This window comes from Pristis pectinata, chromosome 32 (assembly GCF_009764475.1).
Source record: "Pristis pectinata isolate sPriPec2 chromosome 32, sPriPec2.1.pri, whole genome shotgun sequence".
NCBI lineage: Eukaryota > Metazoa > Chordata > Chondrichthyes > Rhinopristiformes > Pristidae > Pristis > Pristis pectinata.
Window position 1 is genome coordinate 514,824 of NC_067436.1, and position 10,717 is coordinate 525,540.

Genomic DNA, 10,717 nt, shown 5'->3' on the forward strand with positions numbered 1-10,717 from the left:
TCACCTCCTCGAGAAATCTCAAGTAAATTGCCCCGCTCCAAGCCATGCCGACTGTCCCTAATTAGGTCATGGTTTTCCAAATGATCATAAATACTATCACTCGGAATCTTCGCCAATCGATTCCCTGCCACTAACGTGAGATTAACTAACGTGAGTTTCCAGGATTACCCCCATTTCCCTTCTTTAATAAAAGAAAAACATTAACTACTCGCCTGTCCAATGCGACCTCTCCTGTGGCTGGAGAGGGCACGAAGATTTCGGTCAATGCCCCAGCAATCTCGCCTCTCTCAATAACCCATCGGATCCTGGAAAGTCAACGACCATAATGTTTCTTAATAAACACGAAACTAGTTCGTTGTTTATCTCAAAATGCTCCAGCATATCAGCATGCTCCACAATGATCTCACTATCCACCACGTCCTTCCCCTTGGTAAATACTGACGCAATGTACTCATTTAATAACTCGCCCACATACTCCTCATCGAAGCACATGTTCCCTCCTTTACTTTGAGTGGTCCTACCATCTCACCAGTTGTTGTCTTCCTCTTGATGGATATATAAGATGCCTTGGGATTCTCCTTAATTAGACTTGCCAAATATTTTTCATGGCCCCTCCTGACTTTCCTAATTCTATTCCTGATTTCTTTTCCAGCTTCTTTAATATTTTCGGAGTTCCTTTGAATTTAGCTTCCGAAATTTTACATGCGCTTCTTTTGTATTCTTCTTGATTAAGATCAACATCTCTTGCGACACCTAAGGTTCCCTTACAAGATTGTCTGTGTGCATCACTTTCCAAGATTTTCATGCGTTCACTTCATTCATTTTGTAAGGTCTGCATTCATTGTCCATTAATAACTGCCAATGGGAAGGTGCTGGTCTTCATGAAACCCTACCATAATTCTGGTGATGCTGCTCCCATATGCTGTCAGGGAGGGAGTTCCATGTTTCAGATCTGAGGAAACTGGCAGACGGTATAAAGACGTTGTGTCTGCACGTGGTGAGGACTGTATTCACTGGCGATGGTGCCAGCTACCGTTTGGCCCAATGCAGAAGGCGTCTGATTCCGGTAACAAATGTTGGAATGATCAGAAGACTGCAGGTTCGAGTCCTGCCACGGTCGTTTGCCGTTGAACGAAAATAACTTTGCTGTATGCTTCGAGTTTTAATGAGTGCAGCTGTGCCTCACAGCCCCGGGGATTCGGGTTCAATCTTGAGCTCCGGTGCTGTCTGTGTGGGATCTGAGTTTCGTTGTTGGATATGTCTGGACATACATGTCAGTGAACGTAAACTGCGGGAAGGGGAGCTCTGTGGTTCTACAGAGATTCCCAGATCGAATGGCGACCATCATGACACCTGAAGCATTTAAGTACAGAATATTTCCCATCAGGTCGATAAACGACATTGAGGGGAAATAGCATGTGGTCGTTTTCCCAGTACACCTGTTGTTCTTTTCCTGATGATCGGTTAAGGCCGTGGGCTCTGAAGGTGTTGTGTGCGTAGCCCGGATGTGTATGAAATGCATCCCCTGGATGGTGTAGAGCCCTTTTTTATTCTCTGGTGAAGACTATCCGTCGTAATCTTAGATTGTGTATTGTAGATATGCGGGACTATATCAACGCCAAGGGAGGTGATCAGATTGTTTCCAGTTGTAGGTCACTTTCTGACGGAAATATGCATTGATTTGGCCGTTTTTTTTCAGCTGTCAGTTTGCCGTGTGCAATTCTCTGTAACTGAGTGAGTGAAAGAAACACTGGGAAGTCATTGCCACAACTTATACAAGTCCACTGTTTGTTCCATCGGATTTGTTCCACAGTTCTGGATGTCAGCACTCCTGCACGTCCTCGGATCACTTGTGATGTCATCGCATTGTTCTGTCAGTTTGTTCCTGCAAGATTGGAGAATTTAATAACTAGAAATACGTGTTGTTTCACTTTGTGATGAGCGTGCATTTCAGCAGTGATTTGTTTGTGAATGAAAATGGCGTGTGTTTTAGGGTAGAATTCATGAACCAAATCTCCACACATCCCACAGAGGTTTTGGTCAGCCCGTTCAAGCTAATTGGAAGCTACACATTGTTAAATTGAGTCGACTTCCTCGTGGTTTTGTGTGGTTTGGTCTGTGATTTCTCTGTGGAGGGCGACCGTGCAGTTTGATGGAGAGCAGGTCTTCTGATTTGAAAGTGTCATTGCCGTCATGCGATACACGAACATTCTGGAAATGTGTGGCACAAGAAAGTGACAATTAGCACATATTCGATCGAAGCAGAACATTTGGGACCGTTGTCAAATTGTGGCTCAGGGAAGTTGGATACCGAAAATTGCCTCTAATTCAACAGAAATTACGGATGCTTTAATATCTCGGGGCAGGGACTGATTTCAGTCATGATCACGTTGAGATGTATCAAGTGGTCAATTAATCAATGAGATCACTGTTTATTTTAAAGTCCCACATTGAATTGTACCAGTTCCGGACACTTTGTGATCCATGACGTTCTAGTATTGTTTCCCCAGCAGGTGCATTTTCTCTTTCTAGAATAAGCGCTGATATACTGCTCTGAAGAAAGGTTCGCGACCGGATTTTCCTCGCGGACAAGAGCAGTGACTTGGGTGACGCGCTATTCTTCAGGATAAGGAAATAAACATGGCTTAATTGCTGAAGTTGTTCTGATGGACCTGAAACTGAATTTTCATTTATTCACAGGAAAAGCACAAAAGCAGAAAAATCACAGAATGGCTGCAGCAAGGAAGGATCCATTTTGCCAATCGAGAGTCCACTGTCTCATTGTGAGACCCACCCAGCGAGTCCCCCTCAATCAGACGCAGTTCAGCTTCCGGCAACGTGATTCATTTCACTTTTTTTCATTCCAGAGACTGATGCAGCTCCCAGATGAACACTGGATTTCATTCTTCCCTGCTGGCGAAGTCACTGCGACCCAGTTATTTGCTGCATGAAACAATATTTTATTTCATCGTACTTTCGGTGCCATTCTCGCCCAAGAAACTGCCGTGGCGAGAAACTACCTTCCACAAAGTTTGTCCACCTGAATTTTCCTGATAAATGAGCAAATGGTGCAAGTCAGTGTTCAACAGTCTTCTCCGGCGTATCGATATTGAAGCACATTAACCAATCATCCCAGGTTTGTGTTACAGGGTAACAATGGCTCGAAGATATTGAGATTACATGAATACAATTTCAGGGCAGCAATTTTAAAACGTTGAGATTTTTTCCCTTTAATCCTCCGAACTCCCAGGATAAACACTGCAACGTTTGATTCGGTCTTTTCCCGGTTAGAACTGGATGGGGTCCCCCTGGGTCTGTGTGAATTGGACTCGTACTTTGTTGTTATTTTTGGGTGTGCCGTGTAGTCTGTCGTTATTGGGCCTGGTTTTGCAGGCAAAACGAATCGTTCGCAAGTATTTTCTGTGAAACGGGATCTGCTGTGTTCAATTCTACATATTTTTATCGCGTTTCACCGCAAACTCAGACAGAACGCCAATTGTCTCTAGGTCAGCTTGTCCAAAATCTTCCTTGGATCCTCACAACACATCCTCACAAAAATCCTCCTCACATTTCACAGTCCCACCCAGTGTTGCTGTGTCGGCAAACTTCCAAATGTTGTGTTCTGTTTCCTCATCCGACTGTCTATTTTATTGTCCTGAGTATTTGATTACTACTCTCACTTCCCTCTCCTTCAACCAGTTTTCAAGCCATGCCAGGACATTTCTCCCAATCACATTATATGCTGATGTGATACCTGAATCAAAGACCGTCTTATAATTCAGGTGCTTAGAATAATATCCAAAATGGAAGGTAAAGTGCCTTCTGAAAGAAAATGTATAAATATGACAGCATGGGAGTGGGCCATGACAATGTCTTTGATCCATCTACGGACAGCTCAGGCAGAGCAAGGTCTACCCTTGGCAGAAATCACTCAGCTGCTCGTTCATTGTACCCGGATCCTCATGACCCCATCGGCCTCGCTCCACCCAAACAGTTTTATGTTTCGCCTGAAATACAATCTGAAAATGTCTACAAAATAACATCGATCTGTTTTCTTGCTCAGTGACATTTCATTCCTCGCTGGAACGTGGCCGACCAGAAATGTTGACTGATCTTCGATCTCCATGGATGCTGTCTGACCTGCTGAACAAACGTGGATATTAATGTAGGCCCCCACGTCCATGCAACAGCAGAAGGCACTCGGTTTAACCGCAAAGGCTGATGAAATTTGTTTGTAACTGCTCAGGTAAATGTAAACCCGCTGCGAACATAGTTCGAACCTGCGCGGGGAAACCCCCATTGGATTTTGAATACAACACCTTAGCCACTCGGCCATCGTAGCTTCCGGGAGGGAACTCGAGTTGATATCACATATGAAGGAGCAAGTGATGCTGACAGCCGAGAGAACGGGAGAGTGTGAATAATCTATTTTTTTTAATTCGGCGAATTTTAACCGGAAAGGATTTTCAAAATGAAACTTCAAGAGTATGGAAGAAAGCGAGGGATGACAGAATAAAATTGCAAATAAAGTATCAGAAAATCTGCAGAGGTAATTGTATGTTCGTATTTCCAGAAATGAAACAGTTATTCAGAGGCAGCAGTGCTAATGGAACAGTGTGAGGCACTCGGTGCACAACAACAGGGATGCTGTGTTGGAATTTACCACGGGTGTAGACGGGACTGATCAGGCGAAGACAAATTAAATCATGGTGCGGATCATGATGTGGTCGGATGCGGACTGCGTTTGGAAATTGCAGTTCGTTGAGAAGATCCTCCACCTATGCCTCCTTCTGCTTCACAACACAGCAAAATTGCTTCCAAATTGTTGCTTGAGCTGGTCGAGTTTCTCAAAAATTCTGAGGCGGTGGAAACAAAAATTAAAACAGCAAATGTTATTGCTGCATTGAACAGCTCAGAGGGCTTCGGTGGTGCGAGCTTCCCTTCGGTCGGAGCTGTGCTTTTCAGACAAAGAAGCAACACGTTCCAAATGCACAATAACTCCCAACATTTGGGAGTTATTGGGTTTGAAGACAGGGGTGGGGATGGATGAGCGGCGGGTGTCAAATAGCTACAGATGTATTGTGCGATGGTTTTGAATATGCTCAGTATATTAGAATTGAATGGATCCATTGTCATTTGTTGATCAGCACAACAGTTCAAGTGTGTATATTAGTTTTGTCTGTAAGGTAATGAACACGTGTGAGCGACGTCGAGGATGCTGTACATAATTTAGCATTGAACATTCTATCGACAGCCGTTTCTTTGACTGAATTGACACGGCAGCGAAATCCAAAGACAGCAATTTATTCCTGTCTGCGTGAAAGAGCTTCTTCTCACCACTCTCTGGAATGGTCAAGCACGTAGTTTGAGTCTGTAAATACAGTTATCTCGTTGACAACGAAAACAGCACTTGGAGAAACAGTTTAACATCAGTTGTGGGAAAACTATCAGAAACAATGGATCAAGCCAAGATCACGATTCACTTGGAGTAACAGTGATTAGTTAGGTCAGGGCAGAACAGATTTGTAAAGGACAACTCGAGTTTAATCCTGATGATTTGTTTTAATGTGGCAGCTGATGGGGCTGCTGAGGGTGATGCAGTCGGTGAGGTGTACCTGTACTACTCAAAAGCCTTTCCCCCGTTTCCATGAGATCGAAAAAATTGGTGGAGCTGTAGACAGCGATTGAGGTTGTCAAAGGATGAAGCAGGATACAGATCAGACGAAAATTTGGGCGGAAAAACTGGCGGATGGAGCTTTATCCGGACAAGTATGAGGTGTTGAATTTTAAGGAGCTCAAGTGCAAGAGGAAAGTATACAGTAAATGGTCGTACTCTTCGGAGCATTGATGAGCAGATCAAACTTTGGGTGTGTGTCCATATCTCTCTGAAGTGGTAACACAAGTGGATTGCGTGATAAGGAAGGCGTAAGGCATGTTTACCTTCATGGATCATGTATTGAATGTAAAGGTCGGAAAATGATGTTCCAGCTGTATAAAATGTTATTGAGGATACATTTGGAGTATTGTGTGCAGTTCTGGTCGCCACTTTACAGAAAAAGATGTGGATACTTTCGACAGGGTGCAGAGGTGGTTCACCAGGATGTTGCCTGGAATAGAAAGTGTTTGAGAAATGGAGAGGTTGAACAAACTTGCATTGTTTCCTGTTCAACGTCGGAGGCTGAGGGGCGACTGGACGGAGTTATGAGAGGCCAAGTTTGCATGGGATGGAACTCAGGATGGAACTGTGCAAAACTTTATTTGGGTCGCATTTGGAGTACTGCGTGCAGTCCTGGTCGCCACATTGCAGAGGGGCTTTAGAGACGGTAGCAGAAAAGTCTCACCAGGATGGTATCTCTAATAGAAAGTCTTTGCTAAAATGAGAGGTTGGACGAATTTGGATTGTTTCTGTGGCGAGTCGGAGATCGAAGAGCGACCGGATAGAATTATGAGAGGCATAGATCGGATAGGTAGACGGAGTCTTTTTTCCCAGGGCAGAACTGTCAAATACTGGAAGTCATCGGTTTCATGTGAAAGCGAAGAAACTTCAAAGATATTTGCGAGGCAAGTTTTTATTCCACAACGAGTGGAAGGTGTCAGGGGAAGCGCGCTGCCAGGGGAAGGGTGAAAAGCGATCAGATAGCGACATTTACGTTGCATTCGTACAAACAGATGAAAATGCAGGAGATGAATATGCACAGACCACGTACAGGCCGATAGGATGAGGTAGACTGCCATCATGGTCAGCATAGGGTCTCTATCTGTTCTGTCGTCTTTTAGTGGCTTCTTATCTTGTGTAGAAAGAGGAATAATGATGATACTAGGGATCGGTGTTGAGATTTCTCCTTATTTTCTTTAATTTATTGATGACCTGTAATTAGAGGTGCAAAGTACATTTTCTATATATGCGGTGGACACGAGTCTGGGCATGTTTGAACAGCCAAGAGGAAGGTGATACATACAATGGATATAATCCGACTGGGGGGTGGACAGGCGCACGACAGATGCAGTTGAAGCTGGAGAAACACGCGGCATGACAGTTTAACAGAGATAATGAGGTCAGACAAGATAAAGTGAACGATTTTCTGTTGAAATGCGTGCAGGAGCAAAGGCCGCTCAGGGTATGTGAACAGAAGTCATCGAACGCGGCAGGGCTCAGTGAGACCGCGCTTAATATGGCATGGTCACCTCGAGGCTGAACCGCACCTGGGAATACAAAATATGTGGCAATTGTCCTGTGTTTTCTTCCACAGCATTGGTGTGGTCTCCACGTGAGTATTTTGTTCTGGTAGCCCAATTACAGAAAGGATGTTCAGACATTTGTGAAGGACCAGCAAAGGCGGAGGAGATGGTTCGTGTTATGAGGGACAACTGTTGGAAGGATGGATCAGAGAGACTGTAAATGTTTCTTCCGAGAGGTGAAGGCCGGCGTGATATACGTTTGAACTGTATTCAGTAATGAGCGCCAGAGTCAAAGTGAGTTTTGGGAGGCTGTTTCATTTGCAGGAGGACTCTCGCGCTAGAGGTCACGGGTTCAAAATAAAGGTGAAAAGATTGAGAAGTGACTCTTGATTGAAGTAAGTAAATTGCCGTGACCCACTTCAACACTCGGAAGTTTCGACGCTGTACTTCTCGGTTTTGATGTACAAAGGAACAGCACTGATCTTTATAATCACAATGAGGAGAAATCTCCTCACTTGCTGAGCAAGGAAAGGACTCCCAATAACAGAAAGATGCGGTGACAGAGTTTCAGAAGGCAGAAGATGTATCTCTGGACGCCAAATGTATCAGTGTGTTTGCAGACTGATCAGGAATATGGTGTGGTAATCGATGGTCAGCCCGCAATCGTGCTGAATGGCGGGGAAGACTCCAATTGCCCGGTCATGCTGTTATACTTTCTACATTTCGATGTTTCTCATTGTCGGCTCCATTGAAATTATCATTAGTCAACGTGTGAATGGTCTCTCGGTCATCACCCCTGTAGCCCACCTGTTAAATTCATCTAGTTATACCTTGTCTGGGAGTTTCATTCCAGCGCTCCTATTCAGCACAAGCAGGTGCGGGGAAATCTTACACGAATGTGACAAAACTTCGGAACAGTTCAAGGCCATTATCCAATCATACCGAACACTGATCTCACACCACTACGCAGATCTATTACCACTATTTATTGGTTCAGGAGCCTGTATCTTTCATTAATCTTCAAACCATTGCGAGCCTAATCCCCACGATTGCATGAAATGTATTTGAATCTCCGTTCTCCGAGCTAAACGGTGTCAGATGGGTAGAGTTCGGGGAATTAAATTGCCACATCGGCAGAAATGTGCACACTGTGAAAGGGATGGAGGGCTTGGAATTTTTTAAATGTGTTCAGGGAAGTTTTCTAAATCGATATATACACGTACCGACGAGAGATAATGCAATACGTGATCTCCTATCAGGGAACCAGACAGGTCAGGCGACAGAAGTATGTGTGGGTGAACATTTTGGGTCCAGTGTGTTTCAAGTTCATTTTGGATAAGGATAAGTCTGGTCCTCGAGTTGAGATTCGAAATTTAAGAAGGGCAATATTACGGAAATGAGAAAGGATCTAGGAAGAGTGGTTTGGGATAAGTTGTTTCCTGGCAAGCATGTGTTCGGTAAGTGGAAGTCCTTCAAAGGCGAAGTTTTGAGAGTGCATAGTTTGCATGTTCCTGCCAGAATTAAGGGCAAAGTTAACAGGCATCGGGAAGCTTGGTTTTCAAGGGATATTGGTGATCTGCTTAAGAAAAAGAGAGAGGTGTATAGCGGGTATTGGCAACTAGGAACAAATGACGTACTTGAAGAGAATAGAAAATGTAAGAAAATACGAGAGAAGGACATCAGGAAGGCAAAAAGAAGACGTGACGTTGCTTTGGCAGATAATGTGAAGGTAAACCCGAAGGGTTTCTACAAGTATATTTAGGGTAAAAGGATAGTAAGGGACAAAATTGCTCTCCGTGAAGATCAGAGTGCTCGTCCATGTGTGGACCCTCAGGAGATGGGGGAGATCTTAAACAGTTTTTTTTTCATCAGCATTTACTCAGGAAACCGGCATAATGTTCATGGAAGGAAGGGAAACAAGCAGTAATGTCATGGAACATATATAGATTAAAGCTTTTCGCTGCCTTACAGCGAATAACGGTAGATAAATCCCCAGGTCCTGACAAGATATTTCGTCAGACCTTGAGAGAGACCAGTGTAGAAATTTCAGGGGCCTGACAGATATATTTAAAATGTCCTTCGCCACGGATGCGGTGTCGGAGGACTGGAGGGTAGCTCATATCTTTCTGTTGTTTAATAAAGGCTCTAAAAGTAAACCAGGTAATTACAGGCCGGTGGGCCTGAAATCAGTAGAAAGTAAATTATTAGTTGTTGTTCTGAGAGATCGGATATAAAAGTTTTTGGACAACCAAGGGCTAATTAAGTATAGTCAGCATATCTTTGTGCGTGGTAGACCGAGTTTAACGAATCTTGTAGAGTTTTACGAGGAGGTTACCAAGAAAGTAGATGAAGGAAAGGCTGTGGATGTTGTCTAAATGGACTTTAGTAAAGCCTTTGAGAAGGTCCCACATGGGAGGTTAGTTCAGTATGTTCAGGCACTAGATATCCATGGAAAGGTTGTAAACTAGATGCGAAACTGGCTGCGTGGGAGGTCAGAGAGTGGTAGTGGACGATTGTTTCTCAGACTGGAGGCCTGTGACTCATGGTGTGCCTCAGGGATCTGTGCTGGGACCATTGTAGTTTGTTGTCCATATCATTAATCTAGAATATAATGTGGTAAATTGGATCAGCAAGTTTACTGGTGACACTAAGATTGGAGGCTTTGTGGACAGCGAGGAAGGCTTTCAAAGCTTGCAGAGGGATCTGGATCAACTGGAAAACTGGGCCAGAAAATGGCAGATGGAATTTAATGCACACAAGTGTGAGGTGTTGCACTTTAGAAGGACAAATAAAGGTAGGACATACAGAAAATGGTAGGGCACTGAGGTGTGCGGAGGAACAAAGGGATCTGTGAGTTCATATATATAATTTCCTGAAAGTGGCGTCGCAGGTAGACAGGGTTGTAAAGAAAGCTTTTGGCATCCTGGCATTCATAAATCAAGCACTGAGTATAGGAGTTTGGATTTTATAGTGAGGTTGTATATAACACATTGGTGAACCACATTTGGTACATTGTGTGCAGTTCTGGTCACCGAACTATCAGAAGGATCGCAGTGAGATGTAAAAATTGCAGAGCAGATTTACTAGAATGTTGCCGGTTCTTCAGGAGTTGAGTTACAGGGAAAGATTGAACAGGTTAGGACATTATTCCTTGGAGCGCAGAAGAATGAGAGGATTTGACAGAGGTTTACAAAATTATGAGGGTATGGACAGAGTAAATGTTAGGAAGCTCTTTCCACTGAGATTAGGAGAGATAAGTAGGAGAGGACATGACTTCAGGGTGAAAGGGGATAAGTTTACGGAGCATATTGGGGGAACTTCACTCAGAGACTGATGGGAGTGTGGAACGGGCTGCCATCTGACGTGGTAAATGCGGGCTCACTCTTAAGTTTTTTTTGAATAAATTGGATATATACATGGATGGGAGAGGTTTGTGGGGTTATGTTCTGGATGCAGGGCAGTGGGAGGGGCGGAAAAAGGTTTCGGCACAGAATAGAAGGGCCGAATGGCCTGTTTGCTGTGTTGTTGTGTTCTCTGG

The 10,717-nt window shown here is 44.0% G+C and overlaps 1 non-coding gene across 1 annotated transcript; it reads right to left on the reverse strand.

Moving 5' to 3' along the window:
- Positions 1–4,259: 4,259 nt before the first annotated feature.
- Positions 4,260–4,342, reverse strand: trnal-caa (transfer RNA leucine (anticodon CAA)). The gene has a single exon. It is a non-coding gene; the product is annotated as a tRNA-Leu (tRNA).
- Positions 4,343–10,717: the final 6,375 nt, after the last annotated feature.